This window comes from Mytilus trossulus, unplaced genomic scaffold, assembly GCF_036588685.1.
Source record: "Mytilus trossulus isolate FHL-02 unplaced genomic scaffold, PNRI_Mtr1.1.1.hap1 h1tg000122l__unscaffolded, whole genome shotgun sequence".
Classification (NCBI taxonomy): domain Eukaryota; kingdom Metazoa; phylum Mollusca; class Bivalvia; order Mytilida; family Mytilidae; genus Mytilus; species Mytilus trossulus.
This window is the reverse complement of record NW_026963298.1, coordinates 2,322,233-2,344,564: the sequence shown is the minus strand read 5'-3', so window position 1 is coordinate 2,344,564 and position 22,332 is coordinate 2,322,233. Positions and strand designations below refer to the sequence as shown.

At 34.4% G+C, this 22,332-nt stretch overlaps 1 long non-coding RNA gene across 2 annotated transcripts; it reads right to left on the bottom strand.

The window, feature by feature from the left end:
* Nucleotides 1-11,824: 11,824 nt before the first annotated feature.
* Nucleotides 11,825-22,035, bottom strand: LOC134700118 (uncharacterized). Of its 2 annotated transcripts, XR_010103780.1 has the most exons (5): nucleotides 21,928-22,027; nucleotides 21,535-21,609; nucleotides 20,854-21,124; nucleotides 12,276-12,350; nucleotides 11,825-11,865 (listed from the first exon to the last, which is right to left on the bottom strand). It is a non-coding gene; the product is annotated as an uncharacterized LOC134700118 (long non-coding RNA). The 2 variants fall into 2 exon arrangements; XR_010103779.1 differs by lacking the exon at nucleotides 11,825-11,865 and having other exon boundaries at nucleotides 11,930-12,350; nucleotides 21,928-22,035.
* Nucleotides 22,036-22,332: the final 297 nt, after the last annotated feature.

Here is a 22,332-nt window from a genome sequence, read left to right as displayed (position 1 = left end):
ATAACATGTACGAGGTACTTGTGTACATGTTATAACTTGTATTTTTGCATTATACAAGTTATAACATGTACAACATTTTTGTACATGTTATAACCTGTACAAAATCGAAACTTGTACACGACATATACATTGTATAAGACTCAACTAGCTACTTGTTCACATGTTGTTTTAAAAAGTATCGATATTTGCGGTTCGAAAGGTTAAAATCATTATTTTTGATCTTGAAACGTAGATCAGCGAGTTTCTAAAAACGTAAAAAATAATATGTATATGCATGTATAATACATATAAAAAGAAAAACAGATGAAACATTCATAAGCACGGCTGGTAATATACACACGCAGAACATTTGGAACTTATTGGTAAGATTGTTTGTTCATGTAACAAAAACTTGGCGATTTATTAATATTTCAAAATTCTTTCACACAATTTCATGCACACACATGTGTTTTTTTCATGAACAATTAAACAACATTTAGCCATCTTTTAACGACTCATAGCTTGGATATACAGATATGATTTCACGTCCCCTCACGCATTCACGATGTCCTCAATCAGAACCGATCCCCTCACGCATGAAATGATGAAAATATGAGGTTTTTAGATTTATGAAGTCGTCTATCAACACCGAACAGCGTACACGCCGCCTAAAACGACATTCATGTCCATTGACCGAAAAACAAGTTAAATTGAACTTGAAGGTCTGTTAATAGAACCATTTCAAAATTCAAATTTTGTAGGTAATTTCTCGTAGGACAACTGATTTTGTAGGAGTTCATCTCCATGTACATCAGTAAATGATACATTTATCTCTTCGTTAATGTATTCATCGCAGCATATAGCATTCTCCGATTTTCAATATTTTGATCAGTTGAATAAGAAAATTGCGATTTAGAAATTTACATTCCTTTTGAAGCGGTGACAATTACTCCACTCAAGCACAACCGGAAAATCCTCTCACAGTTTTCATTGCAGAACCAAATATTCTGCGTGTGTAGATTACCAGCCGCTTAAAGGGGGCAACAATTAAACTTTTTTAGTTTTCCGACACTATCATTCAAATCATATATTTTTCAAAGTTGAACACTATGAGGAATGGGAAAATCTGGATTTAGAATACTACTTTACTTAGGAGGGTAAAACATACGTGTTGTAGTGATGTCAACACAACATTGCTGATTCTTGAACTAGTGATATCATTCGAAATAATTAAAAATTTGTGGATTGATATTATACGTAATATAACCTGTGACATTGAAAAACGGAAATTATATTTCTTTGGAAAACTTTGTTAAATGGAAAACTTTTATCTTGCAAAACAAATCTTTCTACAAAGACCTTTTTCGTGCCTGTTAGATGGACGAAACCATATTGGATTTATTCCGGACATATTAAACATTCTATGTAAATACAATCTGTATGCATTTTTTATAACCTATATAAGTGATGGCTACTTTCCTAAAAAGCTGCAATGGAAACGTATAATTGTAAATGCAGTTGAATCAAAACCTGATAATGACTGGCTGATTCGCATTGATTCAGACAATGACTTTAGGAGGTTAAGTATATTCATAAATCCGTATCTGCAGCTCATGTGTGGAAATTCCCCTCGGACAGCTCTGAAATTCGCACTGCATTGTTTATTGGAAAACTTATATTTACCGCTCCAACCCATGTTTTCAAATTTTCACTGACATTTTCGTACATGCATGCTTTGGCTGTACGTGTACATCAAATATGCACAGCACTTGGATGGACTTAATAATAGAAAACTTTTGTCGCGACCTCTATGTTGAACTAAGTGAATGTGATGATGATTCCTTATATACAATCTGTCTAGGAAAAAACCCTTCAACCATGCTTAGTGATACCGACTTAGAGTCATTCAAGCGACTTTGCTACATCCATGTAACAACATCTGCATCCGAATACAATCACCAATTGATCAATATAGTATAATGCTAGCACATGTAATATCGACAGCACACGATGAAAACTCTTTTGCTCTTGAACTGATCTTTTTGAATTAAATGTAAATATTGCGTATTGCTCACAACTTTATCATTTATATGTTCTGTTATTAATGTTTTAATGTATTGTACGTGATTATATAATTCAGGTAATCTCTGTAAAGAGGAAATAAAGATATGAATGAATGAATAAATGGTAATATTGAAACTTGTATGACTGATTTTTAGAAAATTTTACATTATGTTAGCATTTGGAATTGAGATTTTGCAACCTTTAAATTTCATTATACTTTCATTTTGAATTGAAATTTTACACCATTAAAATTTTATTATATTTACATTTTGAGTGTTTATCTATTTAGTAGTAGGATCTGTTTATACTAGATGGGGAAGAGATGATTGTCCATCTAACGGAACAGAATTAGTTTATTTAGGTGATTAAACTAAGTAGTGAAGGGGGAGGGACATTACGGACAAATTAACCAATGAAAATACATTTGTTTTTAGAACTTCTTCTGAAATCAAATGTCCCTAGGGTATTAGAAATACAAATGGATCATGATTGGTTGGTTAGTTGGTTGGTTAGTTGACTAATGTAAATGTCTTGTCTTTTTTTCCTCAAATTAAACATAAAATAAATTTAAAGATAATAAAAATAATATTCAATAAAGTGAAGAAAGATTTAGGCAAGTTGCAGTAGCAGAATCTGCTTTCCCGAATATAAGAGGGTAAAAAACAAGCCAGTCAACTTTTGACGTCGGTTCATGGTGATATGCAAACAGATGTGCCTTTCCTGCATAATTTCCTATTGGATATTCTTGCCGTCATTATAGTAATTGAAAAGCTAAAAGTCTAGAATGAAAATTATACACATATTAAAAAACTACCAACAATATGTATCTATATTGTTAATCAAACATTCAAAAATATACATCCCTAAGGATGTACTAAGGTGAGGTTTTGGAATTTGTGTCAAATTTTCGGACTCCTTGGTGTTTTTCCATACAATACAATGTAAAATATTTTGCCCCATAACACCCATTTATTTTTTCACTTAATATCTCATGAAAGGTCAATTACCAAAATTTTAGAAGATTCTTAATTTTCTTTCTTTTGTTTTGAGACCTTATGATACCAATGCAAATATAAGGTTAAAGTCCGAGTCAGCCTTTTCCTGCCATATTTTAAATCTCAAATATCTCGAAAAGGAGGTCCATGACCTATCAATATTTTTAGCTTATTGTTATCCTTAATTGATGCTCTACCAGCTTAGGTTATCAATTTTAACTTCTTAATTTATTAATTTTCAACTTACCTCACCTAAGTACATCCTTAAATATAATTAAAACAAATGTTAAAGATACGACAATGAGACAGAAATCAACGACAAAATTAACAGCAAAACAAATCCCGCACCCGGAGGTGTACAGCAGGTTGTCCCTTTATAACAACATGTATGTACTAGTTCAGTGAACATGGACGTCATACTAAACTCCAAAACACATAGATGAACTATAATTAAAATCATTACAAGAATAACAAATCCAAGAGGCTCCATACTTGGGACAGGAGCTTAAATGCATACTCTTTTCTTTTATTAATACAGGGATAGCTGGTGGTGGTTGGTATGGTTACACAGGCTCTGCTGTAAACTATGTGTGTTTGCCTCACCATCCAGAATTTATCAAAGGCGACTCATCAGGCGGTGATGCGACGATATATGGTGCAGAATATCAAACCAATTATTTTGGTCAAGGTTTATATGATAATGATGTTCCCTGTGCTGTATGTGTGACAAAAATGCAGTTTAGGCATAAGACAATATTTGTAATTTATCGTTGAATTGTAATCCATGATTAATTACCCATTTGAACAATACGTTAACGAAAACTACATATCAAATCATCCTTTTATCCTCGGTTGTTATGAGATGCGTTAATTGTTGCTAGGGTGCTCTCTTCGAGGTCCGTGCTCATGGTATATAAAGACACCGATAGATGGTGCAAGTTCGCTCATTTATTAATTGGCCGTTGATAGTTAAACATCGGGAAGAAAATACCAGCAAATAAAGAAGTTAGAATTGAGAAGTTTGTAAACCTAGTTGAGTTGAAAGCGTCGTGGTTTTGAAGCAAGCGGTTTTTGAAGTCTTTACGATTGTTGCAAGCTACCGGGTTGTTCCGATACTGTAATTTCCCTCGGGAATGGTCGCAGTCCCTCGAACAGGTGGTTTGTGATAGTCTGGTGACTTTGGTGCTTCGGAGACTAGGTATTACAATTATTGCAAGCTACCGCGTTGTTCCGAAACTGTAATTTCCCTCGGGAATGGTCGCAGTCCCTCGAACAGATAGCTTGTAATAATCTGGTGACTTAAGTGCTCCGGAGACTAGGTGCTTCAAAACTAGTTGTCTCAGGAACTAGGTGCTTCAGAGACTAGTCATTTCAGGACTAGATGTTTTAGAGACTGGGTGTCTCAGAACTAGGTGTTTCAGGAACCTAGGATTTTTGAAGCTTGTTCTTAAGTTTAATATAATTGTTTGTCAAATCAGTTGGGACCTCGGAGTCGGTGAAAGGATCAAGGATAAATTGAGGTTATAGTTTTCAGACTACTTTTTGATACAAAGTTGTTTGTGTAAATAGTGTTATTCCTTTATTAAGTTTCAAAGTTGGTCTTGTAGTTTTGAGTCAAGCCTCCAAGTTGTAGTTAGGTTTTCGAGTTAACTGAAAGATTGATATTGGAGTATCTCAGATTCTGTGAAAACGGATACGAACATATAGTTCATAAGCCAAACACGTTACAAAATTGGTTAGCAGCGGTGGGATCTGAGAAACTTCAGTATTATATGTAAATAATCACATTGTTTGATTGTCATTATTTTCTATTTGTCATTGCAAGAAGCAACACACTGTTTAAATACATTAATTGTCAATTTGTTTAATAAAATATATTTGGAAAATTGTTAAATTTATTCTTGAAAATATGTCCCGAACATTCAGAGAAGATAAAATGTTGTATGACCCTTACAGTGTCGAAACAAGTAATTTGACCAGGGAGTTAGATAAATTAAACAAGGAAATAGAGTGCTTAAGATCTAAGAGTTTTGAAAATGCCCCTGACTTTGCTCAGTCAACTCCTTTTAGTCAAGCAACACGTCCAAGACAATCTGACTCTGGAATTGCTTCTGCTAGAATTTCAGACCCTGACTTTGGTACGGGCAGCAACATACTCCAAAGTACACACGTTGGGGTAGAGGCTAAGACAAAAGTTATGCCACGACCTGAAATACATAATAAAGATATTTCAGATTCTGTTCTTGAGACAAATTTTGTCACTGAGAGACGAAAGAAAGATCTCCAAAAACCACAAAACAAATTAGGTGCATTTAGGAGAGACAACAAAAACAAGAATATTATAAAACCCGCTACGTTTGATGGGCAGGGCTCATGGATAGATTACAAATCTCATTTCGAAGCTTGTTCAAGTATAAATGGGTGGACAGATACAGAGAAGGGTTTGTATTTGGCAGTTTCGTTGAGAGGACAAGCTCAGGGGGTACTAGGAAATCTACCCACAGATAAAAGACAAAATTTTAAAGAACTTGTCAGGTCTCTTGAAGAGAGATTTTCGCCTGCCAATCAAACGGAATTGTACAGAACACAATTACGGGAGCGTCGTCAAAAGGCTTCGGAAAGTCTTCCTGAACTAGGTCAGGACATAAGACGCTTGGCGAACCTTTCGTACCCCACGGCCCCGACTGACGTTAGAGAAACACTTGCTAAAGAGCAGTTTATTGACGGACTCATGAGTGTAGACATGAGGCTAAGGATAAAACAAGCTAGACCTGCTGACTTGAACGACGCGATTCGACACGCTGTTGAACTTGAAGCTTTTAATAAGGCCGAAATTAAGCAAGATAATGGGAAGGGCTATTCAAGGGCTATAACTAGAGACGGAACCAACAGTGACGTTAACGACAAAACAGTAGAGCTACTTAGAAACATGCAGACAGCTTTGACTGATCTACAGCAAGAAGTTAAAGCTTTAAAGCAGACTCGGGCACAATACCAGAATCACAAGAATCAAGGATGTTTCAATTGTGGAAAATTTGGACACTTCAAGAAAGATTGTCCCGATAGTAGTGTGAAAAGAGGACATTCAAACTCCCAAAACGTACCCGAATTTTCGCACGAAAAACAGAACGGTGTGATAGGAGTTAACAAATTAGCAAATGAGGCCGGTATGTTTATAAAAGCTAAAGTTAATGGTTGTAAAGCCAAGATGCTTATAGACACAGGAGCGACAGTATCTCTAATTTCAAAGAAATTATTTGACAGTATGCATTCGCCGGTTTTGTCAACAATGGACAGAGATATACTGACTACCAACGGTTCTCGTTTAAATGTATTTGGGAAGACCATTATTGACATTGAAATAAATGGTAATGTCTGTTCGAATATAGCTGTGTTAGCAGATCTTAACGTAGATGGTATACTTGGAATAGACTTCCAAAGGAGCCAAAGTTGTGTAATTGATATTACTAAAGGTAATATTTGGGTAAATGGAAGAGAGACCCGTTTACATTTTGAAGGTCAGATAGGCTGCTACGGGGCATATGTAGCATCGGCTGTACAACTTCCTCCTCAAAGAATCAAAGAAAAAGATAGTATTGTAAATACAAATAAAGGAATATTGGTTAAGAATCAGGAGAAGACCTTATCACATTGCTACCATTGTAGCAAAGTCTTTAAGAAGTCGGCTTATCGCAGACGTCATATGAAAAGGTTACATAGGCATAATGACGTTAAAATTATTGAGCTACAAATGGAACATGACGTAAACTCTAAAGACGGAGATGTGAACCGAGAAGAAGTCTCAGAAAATGACACCTCCATTAACGAAGATGATGATATTACAGAGCCTGAAACAAATGTTAAGACTTCTGATAAAGTGTGGAAGGACTTAGTAAAAGAAAGACAACACGACAAGAGAAAAATTTGGCTCCAAAGCAGAAAGAGTTATTGAAGTACAGAAAATACATCAAGTCTGTTAAAATTATGTTAAATAGAAATAAGGTTGAGGAGAAAATTCAGAAAGAATTTCAATCTCTGCTGGATTTTTAATCGGTTATTGTAGATAGCACTGTTGTTAATTTTTATTTTTTTTATAAAATAGTAATGTTATTTTTATTGTAAGTGTTGAGGTGTGTTGAAATACACTCAACACAGAAAAAAAATATATATCAATGTGAGTCCGTCGGATGGGGACGTTAAATCCGAGGCCCCATGTACAGGGACATGTCACGCCCTGTGCATGTAAAAGACCCCTTCTGCAGATTTCGTTAAGAGTAGGCTCCTTGGGGCCGCTGCAGAGGCAAAATTTGTTAGGAACCTTTTAAACTTATTCTTTGTGTTGATACAAATAGGAAATAAAAGTATGTAAGTCATGCGAGGACGCATGAAATCGGAGGCGTGGGTAATGTGACAAAAATGCAGTTTAAGCATAAGACAATATTTGTAATTTATCGTTGAATTGTAATCCATGATTAATTACCCATTTGAACAATACGTTAACGAAAACTACATATCAAATCATCCTTTTATCCTCGGTTGTTATGAGATGCGTTAATTGTTGCTAGGGTGCTCTCTTCGAGGTCCGCGCTCATGGTATATAAAGACACCGATAGATGGTGCAAGTTCGCTCATTTATTAATTGGCCGTTGATAGTTAAACATCGGGAAGAAAATACCAGCAAATAAAGAAGTTAGAATTGAGAAGTTTGTAAACCTAGTTGAGTTGAAAGCGTCGTGGTTTTGAAGCAAGCGGTTTTTGAAGTCTTTACGATTGTTGCAAGCTACCGGGTTGTTCCGATACTGTAATTTCCCTCGGGAATGGTCGCAGTCCCTCGAACAGGTGGTTTGTGATAGTCTGGTGACTTTGGTGCTTCGGAGACTAGGTATTACAATTATTGCAAGCTACCGCGTTGTTCCGAAACTGTAATTTCCCTCGGGAATGGTCGCAGTCCCTCGAACAGATAGCTTGTAATAATCTGGTGACTTAAGTGCTCCGAAGACTAGGTGCTTCAAAACTAGTTGTCTCAGGAACTAGGTGCTTCAGAGACTAGTCATTTCAGGACTAGGTGTTTTAGAGACTGGGTGTCTCAGAACTAGGTGTTTCAGGAACCTAGGATTTTTGAAGCTTGTTCTTAAGTTTAATATAATTGTTTGTCAAATCAGTTGGGACCTCGGAGTCGGTGAAAGGATCAAGGATAAATTGAGGTTATAGTTTTCAGACTACTTTTTGATACAAAGTTGTTTGTGTAAATAGTGTTATTCCTTTATTAAGTTTCAAAGTTGGTCTTGTAGTTTTGAGTCAAGCCTCCAAGTTGTAGTTAGGTTTTCGAGTTAACTGAAAGATTGATATTGGAGTATCTCAGATTCTGTGAAAACGGATACGAACATATAGTTCATAAGCCAAACACGTTACATATGTAGAGCCGTCGGAAAGTCATCTGTGCACATGATTCCAGGGAAAATAAATTGTTATGGTAACTGGCATCAAGAATGTTATGGTAGACTGGCTGCAAATGCAAACACTCATACAGCAGGTTCTGAATACGTATGTGTGGATCACGTGGCACAGTTCCGAGAAGGAGGTGGATCCAATGCTAATGGGAAACTATTTTTTAAAGTTGGAGCTAAGTGTGGTTCCCTGCCTTGTCCTCCGTATTATGACCTGGCACCCATGTCTTGTGTTGTCTGCTCTAAGTGATTCAATGCACGTCCCAGTATCGTTTTAAAAAAACATATACACGTATTCAGAATACCTGACAACAATCTTACCTTTTCTTTTGTTAAAAAGATGTTATTAAAGTTAACTTTATCGAATATAAACTAAATTTTGTTGAATATTATTGATTAAACTTGTAAAACAAATTGAAGTGTTTAACGATCTTGACTGGCTATACAACCCTTGCGGCTGTCGGTTCATTAAACTTGTATCTTGTTGTGATGCAGTACTATTTGTGATACTGCGTGTACTGCCATAAAGATCAATTGAAACTCTCCATCATTTTTCTTAGAATATAGTCACGACTAAAATATGTTTTTGTTGAAACGGTATTGCTATTTTTTTTTTTATCTTTTTGAACAGTTTCTCTCTATTATCTATATATATTATTTGCCCAAACACAAAAGTGTTAATTAAGGTCGTTATTCAGGTGTATTAGCTGCTATATACACGAAGACAACTGACAATTTCATCTACCAATACTTATGTTTGTTAGCTGACCCATTTTTTCAAGAATCTACCTTAAAGTATCTATTATAGCTTTCAAGATAATTGATAAACAATAAAAAAAAAAAAAAAGGGAAATTCGTCATGTGAGGGTAATATCCTACACACAAAAAAAACCGTCTGAGAGTTTCAATGTTAATATACAGAAGGTATTTCTCATCGTTTGGGACATGTGTGCCGTTGTCTGATTTTCCTATAGAGAGTTGTTTTCAAGATACAAAACTTACATGTTATCCCTATGTCGTTTAGTCGTGCTAGCCATATTGGTTGGCAGGTAAGGACAGATTTAAAAAAAACCTGCAAAAACCCAACGATAATTGTGGCCAAGTTTTGGTTTGGGCAATGTCATCTTTATACCAAATATGACCTTGAACTCAACTTTATCATACATCATAGAATATCAAATTGGACATATATATGATATATTTCAAAAGTGTTATTTCTAGGTTTAAGATATATCTTCATTAAAGTACATTATAGGTTTAATTTTATGATAGTTATGACACATTGTCAAACAGCGAGGATTTTTGTGTATTTTTCATCCTTAACAAGTTGAGGAAACCTTTCAACCTAGGATCCACAATGTTCGGTTGCCATAGTTCCATGCTTATAATGATGTTGAATCTCGACCTCTAAACAAAATCTTGTTCAGGGATGGCAAAATAGATTAAGTCAGAAATTGAATTATCACAAACTTGACTAGAACTGCATATATATATATACTTGAAGAGGTGCTATTTGCTTCGCATCTCGGTGCGGAGCTATTATATTTAGTCGAAATACATGTGACGCAACGTCAGATATTGCTACCATTTAGTGTAACATAAAAATTACGTTAAATTGGAAACACGCTTTATCTAATTCTTCCTGCTTTCCTTTTTGGGTAAATGCAAATTATAACACACAGGTATAAATGCCGGGAGAATCCAATCCAATATGATTTTATAGTTAACATAGGATATTCAATTTTACTGTTAGTAATTATGTGTTTTTGGAGGAATATTGCTGCATTATATATTCAACCCGAGTATGATTTTGTACAAGCAGTGGCATAGAATAGCTTATACTTGTGATACTGAAGTCTTCTTACTTTTTGACAGTCTTATAGATATGTATTTTTGTAATGTGTGCATCATTTCGTTTTGTTGAAGGCAGGACATTTACATTTATTGGAGGAAGGAACACGCAGTGCATGCCGTCCCTAGCATATTACGCTTGTATCGACGTCAAATTATGATAACGGACAAACTTGCAAGACATTTTCAATAATCCATATTTTTTATAGATAACCCTGTAATATTAATGTTATTTGGTGTAACAGCTTCAACTTTAAAAGTACTTTTTATTGGTGTAGTTATAAAGGCCGAAAAATAATCTTCACGAAATCAAATCTCCGTTTTTTTTCCGTAAAAGTTTTGTGAAGGCATGCAAGTTGAACTCGGACATTTCCGCAAGACATTGCAAATCTATTGTTTTGAATTCATTATGTAGCTCAATTTATTTTTCAGTTCGAATTTCGGGAGCAAACACTTAGTACAAAACGATCGTGCATACAATTCAATGAATTATCTTGTCAAAATTTTATTTTTGTACTGAAATGTTTTAAGTTTCCAAATTAAATTTCCGATGGGACATTTCCGTACATTACATTCTTTTGAAAATATGTATGCAAATTTTAAATGGAGACAGCCATGTTAACCAATACTGAAATATATCACGTCATAGAATGTTCATGCAAAATTTCGAAGAGTTGCGTGCACATTTCGCGAATTGTTCGAGTTTTATGTTTCGAGTTTGTTACATGGGACAACGCTAAGTAAACGTTTTTTCGGATAATCTGTGTTTTCCTATGCCTATGAATATTATATTTTATTTTTTTTCTATCATAATGTGAAAAATTAAGAATCAATCTTTATTTTTATGTATAATTTGAAATATTTATTTCAGCATTTCTATAAAAAAATTCCCGTCAAACATTTACTTAACGCTATTTTTCGCAGTGGTAGCAATATCTAACATTGCGTCATGTACATGCCAGCTTTAATCATCACTACTTATCACATCTAGATTCTGATTGGTTGCATTTTGATGCGGCTGAGATACAGCAATAGCTATTGGCTTACATGAGATAAAGAGATGTCCAGGATATAAAGAATCAAATGTCAGAAAATTAACTATGTGTATTTATGTTCCGATCAACTGTCATTAATTCATGTTCGTTTTATTTGCATATATATACTACTACTATAGAAGTATGATCTAGTATTTCACAGATAAATTCAATATCAAAATACCAATTATTAAAACGTTTTTATTTGCTTTGTTACTCTGCAATATGCAAAACTTGCTTTGCTTAACAATGTTCCTTTAAAACATGTATAATGTTTACAAAAATGCATTATCTGTATTTTATAACTTCTGACAATCTAGGCACACCTCCAGTGAGGCACACCATAAGAGTCGTGTTTATTTATAGTTGTTTAAATTTTCAACGAGCAATTTAATCTTTTTTTTAAATCATTGATGTAATAGGGTTCTTGTGGCGAATAAAAGGATTCGTCAAGTTTAATTATTCATTTATTCATACGACATAAATAAATCAACCCTGAAAGTACACAAATAACAAAACGTAAATACATAAACAGTACAGTGTACAAAGGGGTATAACTCTAAATCATAAAACGGAAAGTACATGTATAAAATACGATAAACTAGCTCTTTTCTGTAAGAATACAACCAATACTATTTAAGTGTATATTATAATTATATGAATTCAATTAAACTCAATTATAAACCAAGTCAGGATTAATTACTACATATGTCCAATTGTATTACGCTACTCATTCATAGATTTATGAATGAACTACAATTTCTTACTATAATGTTTACATGTAATAATTGACATACAGGTAACTACTATTCACAAGACACAAACAATACATATACTGAACTAAAATTAAATAGACAAACACAGACAATACAGTAAACTAAAAATACATGTAACACTGATCTTACCATGTATATGGTACAAAGGTCTATCTCCTGTTTAGAAACATCACCAGATTAATATAACATGAAGCTATTCTGGTCCTGTTAAAATACAAATATAACCTACATAAGTCTAATGAACTAACTATATCAGCATAGCATTTATATAAACAATAAGTTTAATGTTCAGCAAACATTACTTTGGACCTTTTATAATAATAAAATAACTGTACCAATACATGTATCATTAATATATCTATGATATATTATTTCTCTGAGTTCATGGAAATACTTCTTTAAAATAAAATATCTATCATTCATGCACAATCATTCTGACTTATTCAAAATACATTTTCTCTCAGATTCAAACTTAAGGAATACTGTGCAAATATTAAAGACTTAGAAATATTAGTAACTGACCTGATTAATATGGAATAAGTGTCCAGAATATAAACTATATAACTATTTAAATATGGCTGCTACATGTAAAGCTTTCTCTCAAGGTATATCAAAAAGAGTGGCAAAACCTATGAACTTAATGACTGTGACCAATAGTAGACCAGATAATATGACACATGACTGACTGACTAATGAACCAGAAAAATAGAGTAGAACTGTAATAAGAAGAAATAAGAGAATAGAAGAATTGATGAACTCTTAATATACATATAATAAAGCTACTAATTAATATTAATTATTCTAAAAGAAAATAAATATTAATGCTAAACACTCTACCACATACTCCCCTGGCATCCAAAATGACGTCCACGTCATTTCAGAGTATACAACATAATATCTATGAAAAATAAAAATGAAATAGTATTATATCTGAAGCTGCAATGTACTGATACTGCAATCACTAATAAATACAGTAGGAATCAATCAGGATAATCCACTGAAATATTATCAAATATATAAGATTAATAGTATCAATAGTAAAGCTAAAATATAAAACATCAATGATCGGTCAAAATGGCTAATAAAGCCTTCCCTGCTTCAAGCTCTATCCCTGAAAATAAACCTCTAGCAATACAGCTAGACAGGTAATCTGCCTTCTGTCTCCACTCAGCTACAGGTGTAACTACAGGTGTATCAGTAGGTGGAACTGCAGACTTCGTCACATAATCACCAGACTGTAACCACTTAGGTTGTGTCCTCTCTCGGCCTGACCGACGAGGCACAACTGGAGGTATATCATCATCATGAGCTGGATCTAGCGTCTCTGGTTCTAAAGACGACTCCTGCTCTTCATCCTCGTGTAAGGAATCTAGTTCCTGTACCTCTATATCTATGTCATGGGCGTCCCCATCTGACTCCGGAGTGTGTAGTACTTCTTCTTCGTGATCATCAAGACTATCTGTTTCATCATCACCAACACTGGATGAAGTGTTGTCAACCATTGGTCGTTGATGTACGAATATCTCATAATCATCATCACTTTCGATATCGGTATCCTCCATAGTACAGTCTGTGTTAGAGCTGATCTTCTTTTGCAATCTCGTTCTTGGTCTAGGGACTGGTTTAGGTAATGGTTCTGCCGTTGGTGGTTGACTTGAAATATATCCCACAGGTAATAGAAGATTCCTATGCAATGTACGCTTACGCCCCTCGCCACTATCTTTTTGTACAACGTACACTGGTATATCTTTATTAGGTTGTGATAATACTAAATAAATATCGTTCTCCCATTTATCACTCAGCTTATGCTTTCCATCAAATGCAACTTTCTTCACTAATACCTTGTCGCCTTTTTCCACCACTGCTCCTCTAACTTTCAGATCGTAATGTTCTTTTTGTTTCTCATTTGCCTTCTTTGCTGATTCTGAAGCAAGCTTGTAGGCATCCACTAGTCTGTTTTTCAATTCTTGTATGTACTTGGTGTGTGGTTTCCTATCTTTGTCCTTTACCAGTCCAAATGCTAAGTCGATGGGAAGCTTTGGTTGTCGGCCAAACATCAGAAAGTAAGGTGATTGTCCTGTTGCTTCATGACGAGTGCAGTTGTACGCATGCACTAACGGAGCTACGTACGCTTTCCAGTTGATCTTATCTTTTGGCTGTAAAGTCCCAAGCATTGACAGTAATGTACGGTTAAACCTCTCAGTCATGCCGTTGCCCATCGGATGGTATGGTGTGGTTCTTGACTTCTTTATCCCTGTTAGACGGCAAAGTTCCTGAATGATGTTACTTTCAAAGGATGGACCCTGATCTGAGTGAATTCTGTTAGGTAAACCATAATGCACGATGAAGTTGTTGAGCAATGCTTCTGCAGTTGTCTTTGCAGTCTGGTTGCGTGTTGGTATGGCCTGTGCATAACGTGTAAAGTGATCGGTGATTACCAAGATGTCTTGAATTCCTCCCTTTGATGGTTCTAGAGTAAGGTAGTCAATGCATATAAGGTCCATTGGCTGAGATGTTGTGATGTTGACTAGTGGTGCTCTTCCTGGATCTTTCTTTCTCTTAATACATCTTTCGCATCGTTGAATCCATTCTTCAATATCTTTATTCATCCCAGGCCAGTAAAAACGTTCTCTTATTAGACTGGTGGTTCTGTCTTTCCCTGGATGTCCCATTTCGTCATGTAATGCTTCTAATGCTAATTTGATGTGTGAAGATGGTATGATGAGTTGATGATGTATCTTTTCGTCGATGGTGATCTCTCTGTAAAGTACATCATCTATAAGTCTGAGATGGTTGAACTGTTTACTTAGTGGACTTGCTAATATCTTTCCTTTTACTGGTTTCTGTCCAGATTTCAGCTGTTTTTTCCATGCGTGGAGTAGTGGATCCATAGCTTGGACTTCTGACCAGTTGGTATCAGTTGAAACCTCTATGTGCATATCCAAATTACTAATGTCGATGGCATCTGGTGATATGGCATAAGAGTCAATCAATGGTGTATATATGCATCCACATATCGCTTTAATGGAATCTTTGCTGATAGTTGTCAATCTGGATAGTCCATCTGCATCTGCATTGGTCTTGCCTGGACGATAGATGATGTCGAAATCGTAAGCGGCTAGTGCAGCGAGCCAACGGTGTCCAGTAGCATCTAGTTTTGCAGACGTGAGTACATATGTGAGTGGGTTGTTGTCTGTGAGTACTCTAAACTTGTGGCCATAGAGGTAATCATGGAACTTGTCGGTTATGGACCACTTTAGCGCAAGAAATTCCATCTTATGTGCTGGATAATTCTGTTCTGCTTTTGTTAAACCTCTGCTAGCATATGCGATAACCCGTTGATGTCCGTCTTGCTCTTGGTATAATACGGCACCAAGTCCTTGACCACTGGCATCAGTGTGGAGTTCAAATGGTTTAGAGTAATCGACATATCCAAGTATCGGTGCTGATGATAAGTGTTGCTTTAATGTTGTGAAAGCTGTTTCTTGCTTATCAGTCCACTGAAATGCTTCTTGTTGTTGTTTCTTAGTCTTCTTTTCCCCTTTCTTTATATTTGAAGTTGGCATGATGGATGTAAGTGGCTTTGCTATCTGACTGAAGTTACGGATGAACTTGCGGTAGTATCCTACGAATCCGATGAATCTACGTACTTCTTCAGGTGACTTTGGAGTAGGCCAATTCATTACTTTCTCAACTTTCTCTGGGTCTGTCTCTACTCCCTCCTCAGATACAATATGTCCTACATATTTGACTTTTGGCTGGAAGAAAGAACATTTTGATGGCGAAAGCTTCAAGTTGGCTTGTCGAAATCTGTCAAAGACCATCTCAAGTCGCTCTAGGTGTTCCTCATAAGTTTTAGCAAATATGATGACATCATCAATAAATACGCAACATATACGCATGTGAAGATCTCTGAGGCAATCTTGCATAAGACGTTGATAAGTGGCGGGGGCGCAAGCAAGTCCGAAAGGCATACGGTTGTACTCGAAGAGTCCAAGAGGTCCTACGGTGAATGCTGTCCTCTCCTTGTGTTCCTCAAGTATCTCCACCTGATGATAACCAGACTTCATGTCTACGGTCGAAAAGTACTTGTTTCCAGCCATGCAGTCTAACATATCCTCCATTCTTGGCAAAGCATAGGCGTCCTTTTTTGTCTTTAAATTCAATTCTCTGTAATCTACGCATATTCTTAGTGTGCCATTCTTCTTCTTAACTAGAACAACGTTGGAGGCATACGGACTATGAGACTTTCTAATAATTCCTGCTCGGAGCATCTGGTATAAGTGGCTCTTAACATCTTCATACATTGAAGGCGGTATGTGTCGGTATCGTTGTTTGAACGGTCTATCATCTTCTAAGAGTATCTTGTGTTGTACTATGTTGGTATGTCCAATGTCGTAATCATCTTTGGAAAATAGATCCTGGTATGATGTAATGAAATCTTTTCCAAGTTGAAGTTGATCTGATGTTATGTTGTTGTTGGATATGTCTACCTGCTGTAATAATGGTGGTTCAAATTCTTTCTCTTTATTTAAAGGCTTATCTTGTATGAGTACAGGTTGTAGTTCAGCAATTATGGCGTTTGGTTGAATGGTGACTGTTCTTGTAGTGATGTTACAAATTCTGAGGTTGAACATGTCATTATGCTGGTATCTATAATCTATCAGTGATGGTTCAATATCTAAATCTGATGGTAATATAGATGACTTTGTTTGCTGCGTGATAGCAGATGTGGAGTGGTAAGGTAGTTCTTTGGTTGTCATAGCTTTGATGGATATCTGACTGTTTGGTGGTATAATGACTCTTTCATATTCAGCTGATTTAACTAATGCTAATCTGTTTTTCATCTTTTTAAGTTCTTTTTCTCTCAATAGTATACATCTAAACGAAGAATACCAGGGTGTTGTTAAATCTGATGTCTGAAGAAATCGGTTGCCAAATCTATCTTTGTAATCATCCATGATAGTTGTCAGTATATTTGTTCCCAACAGAACTGGAACTTTGGAGTGATACGGACTATCAGGTACAACAAGTAGTATGGTTGGATAATGCTGATCAGTTTCTTTCAGTTGAATGTTGGCCTCAATATATCCATGGTACGGTAATGAATTTCCATCTGCGCATTCAATGCTGATAATCTGTTCTAAAGGTTTGAGTGGTGTGTCAGTAAAGTGTTGAGTGTAGAATTCATGAGCTATTGTTGAAACAGTGGATCCTGTATCTAGAAGAGATGAAGTTTCAATGCCATTGATGATAATTTTTGATTCAGTTGGTTGTCCACAAAGTCCTGGTGGTATTGTTGATTTGCATAAATTCTGTTGTATAGGGCTTTGTATGTTCATGTCGATCGGCTGCCCCTTGTCGATGACATCATCTAGTTTAAAGGTTTGCCGTTGACATCAGTGTTGGCTCGGCATCCTCTGGCAATGTGCGAGTCTCTTCCACAACGGTAACATGTAATCGGTTGAGTAGACTGATGTTGATTCTGACCAAAACCTCTGCCATTACCTCTACCATAACCTCTGCCATAACCTCTGCCATAACCTCTTCCATAACCTCTATCATAACCTCTATTTCCTCTACCACCTCTATTATATCCTCTACCTCTAAACTGATTAAAAGTATCTTGGTACGGTTGTGGTTGTGTGTCTTGTTGTTGTTGATTTGATTGATCTTCAAATTGTTGCTTATTATGTTGTCTAGATTCTAAGTGCTCGAGGCGTGTGTTTATCTGCTTCAGTGTTGTAACAAGTTCAGATTCCTCCTCTTTCTCATTCATGTCATTAGCAATTGCCTGTTTTGATGTTGCTTTCACCTTTGGTAGTTCATCCAGATTATGTTCTTTCTCAATCTTTCTCAAAGCTACCCGCAAATGATCAAATGTCTTAAAGCGTTCCTTCTCATAGTGGCTAATATGCTTTATATCTGGTCTAAGTCCTTTCCAAAGCATGTCATGCATCATGGTATCTGCTTGTGGCTTACTGACTTTCCCTGAATGGATAGCTTTATCAAGTATTCCTTCCAAGCGACAACTCCATGCTGAAACATCCTCGGTTTCCTTCTGCTTTGCATTGTAAAAGTCACCCATGATGGTTTCAAGTTCATCTACATTGCCAAAAACGCTTTCCATCTTGCTCATGATCTCAGTTAATGATGCATCTGTTCCTAAACGCATTGCTACTAATCCTGCTTCCCCACGCAAAGCTCTACGTATGGCTTGGATAATAGCTTCCTCTGAGTGGATCTTATCCTTCATGAGTCCAAGTACTTCATATTTCCAAAGTTCGTATGTTGTTTCACCTCCTTTCTTTTCACCACTACCAGAGAAAAGGTTGATTCTAGGCGGCTGAGTATAATGGGATGACGTTGTTGTTGATGGTTCCTTCTTAATAGGTTGCGTCTGTTTTCCCATCTGTAGTGTTTCTAATGCGTAAGCCTCAATCCATTGTTGTAATGCCTCAGGTGTATCGGCCTTTGGTTTTATATTCATTTCCTTTAAGGTGTCGACAAGCTGTTGATATTCCTCATCGGCCATGATGTCAAAATATGAATGAATGTATAATAAGATATCCTATATCTACAAGAAATATAATAAATATTAGCACCTACAAAAAAAAACAAAGTATCTACAATAAATAAAGAAAATATGAGTATCCTACAAGAAATAGCAAATGAATGTTAATCACCTACAATAAAGAATGTGATTAAATTCCTAAAATGAATATCAAATGTATATATTAAGTACCTAAAATTAATATGAAACTAGAATTAATTACCTACAATGAATAAGAAATAATATTAAATACCTAAAATGAATATAAGCAATATTAAGTACCTTCAATGAATACAAGAATTTGTTAAGTACCTTCAATGAATACAATAATTTATTAAGTACCTTCAATGAATACAAAAATTTGTTAAGTACCTTCAATGAATACAAAATTATATTAAGTACCTTCAATGAATACAAAGTAAAGATAATGAATAGCTGAAATCAATACAAATGTATTTGACAAACCTATATAAATCTATCAGGTAAATCTATATAAATTTATCTCATACTCAAAATTAGTCAAAGTGAAAACAAATATCTGGTAAGCATATCCTGAAACACAATGCAATATGATATAACTATATGTATCGCCAGCAATCTAATATATATACTATATGATAAATATACAGCACTGAAAATTAAAGTAAAGATTAGTTTAAGTACAAATATGAAACAAAATATCAAAATCTGAAATTTAATAATAATTAATAGATCTGAAATATCAAAGTTAAGTATTAAATCTGGTACCAAGGAACTAAACAACTGTAAAAGAAGTTATGTGTAATGATTAAATACAAGTATCAAAATACAGAGAAAAAAAATAAAGTCAGCTATCTAATAATAATCTGAAATTATAAAGTATAATTAATTCCAAAAAAAAATTAATAACCTAACCTAAGTATGATAAACACAATATGCAAAGAAAGACAACTCAATAATAGTGCAGATTATCTACCCTGATGAAAAGTAATAAATAAGTTTATCCAAGTATGTAAATATCTAAACACAAGTATGAATATATATGAATTTGACACAAGTACTATATATACATAAATATGAACATAACTAAAGTAAAGATTAGTTCATCAATAGATCAAAGTAAAGTAGATAGAATATAAAGTAAAGTTAAAGTACAAGTATAAGTATAAGCAACAGTGACAACAAATACAACTAAGGTTGGACCACAACACAACTATACTAAGTTTTACTGTGTAACCGAAGCCTACTGTGTAATGTAAGTTTTATATGTATGGGCTTGGGTTACTTACATCAAATCATATCCTCGGATCAAATATCAAATATGTCTTCTTGTCTCAATCTATGAGTTCACTCAAATGTATCTATATATCGCTATCTATATCTGCTTCGCTTATAGACTATCAAGTGTATGTATGCTTTTAAATGTGTATAAAAGTGTATTAATTTACATGCACTGCAATGCACAAAGTAGGGTAAGTGTCGGGCAAGGCAAGGGAAAATTTATTAAAATGTGAAAGGTCAAGGTCAATCACAGGTTCATATCAACATTCAATCATACATACGCACACGTAGACATACAAATGAAATAAATAAACCTATACCCTCATATACTAAGTACAAGTACAAATGTATATGTAACTACCCTGTATAGCAATACACTGTCAATAAATACTAAGTACACATGTACTAAGCTAATACCAAACCAAAGTAATTTTTTTTTTTCAAATATGAAAATTAATCTAAGTACACTTTCTCATAAATAATACCAAATCAGTACAACAGTATCTCACTATTGATGTGTATGTGTGTTAACAAAGTGTAAGTGAATGTCAAAAACAAACACAAACAGATATGTAACACCTACCAATCAATAGTACACAATGTAAACAAATAAAAATGGCTAAGTACAAAACACAAAAGTCAAGTGTAAATACCAGCTGGATTTTCAAAAATTTTCTAAATTTGGACAAGCAGACCAGTTGTCAGTATTATTCAAACAAAGAAAATTTATAAACAGTACAACAATATACAATATCAACACAAAACATGCATGATAATGGCCAATTTCAAATTTTGGATGTTTTTAAAGTCAATGTTTTTCTTCAATAGTGGCTTTCTGATACCAAATATTTACAAAATATTTATATAGAGTGTAAACTATGTATATATTCTCACCATTTCATTACATAAACAATGTATACAACAGCAAATAGTCTGTACAATAAACAATTTTCAGCAACGTGTTCAATATTTTCGACTGATTTTTCCAATCTTCCGGTGGATGTCACGTCCTAGATCTTGACCTTCAGTGAGGCTCCAACAGGAAATATGTCGTCGAACGTCTAACCTACTAGTGGGCGCCAAATGTAATAGGGTTCTTGTGGCGAATAAAAGGATTCGTCAAGTTTAATTATTCATTTATTCATACGACATAAATAAATCAACCCTGAAAGTACACAAATAACAAAACGTAAATACATAAACAGTACAGTGTACAAAGGGGTATAACTCTAAATCATAAAACGGAAAGTACATGTATAAAATACGATAAACTAGCTCTTTTCTGTAAGAATACAACCAATACTATTTAAGTGTATATTCTAATTATATGAATTCAATTAAACTCAATTATAAACCAAGTCAGGATTAATTACTACATATGTCCAATTGTATTACGCTACTCATTCATAGATTTATGAATGAACTACAATTTCTTACTATAATGTTTACATGTAATAATTGACATGCAGGTAACTACTATTCACAAGACACAAACAATACATATACTGAACTAAAATTAAATAGACAAACACAGACAATACAGTAAACTAAAAATACATGTAACACTGATCTTACCATGTATATGGTACAAAGGTCTATCTCCTGTTTAGAAACATCACCAGATTAATATAACATGAAGCTATTCTGGTCCTGTTAAAATACAAATATAACCTACATAAGTCTAATGAACTAACTATATCAGCATAGCATTTATATAAACAATAAGTTTAATGTTCAGCAAACATTACTTTGGACCTTTTATAATAATAAAATAACTGTACCAATACATGTATCATTAATATATCTATGATATATTATTTCTCTGAGTTCATGGAAATACTTCTTTAAAATAAAATATCTATCATTCATGCACAATCATTCTGACTTATTCAAAATACATTTTCTCTCAGATTCAAACTTAAGGAATACTGTGCAAATATTAAAGACTTAGAAATATTAGTAACTGACCTGATTAATATGGAATAAGTGTCCAGAATATAAACTATATAACTATTTAAATATGGCTGCTACATGTAAAGCTTTCTCTCAAGGTATATCAAAAAGAGTGGCAAAACCTATGAACTTAATGACTGTGACCAATAGTAGACCAGATAATATGACACATGACTGACTGACTAATGAACCAGAAAAATAGAGTAGAACTGTAATAAGAAGAAATAAGAGAATAGAAGAATTGATGAACTCTTAATATACATATAATAAAGCTACTAATTAATATTAATTATTCTAAAAGAAAATAAATATTAATGCTAAACACTCTACCACATTGATGTATAATGCAACATTCTTAAAATACATTTGTTATATTTGTCAATCAATATCTAAAAATACCACATTAAAAATACTAAACAA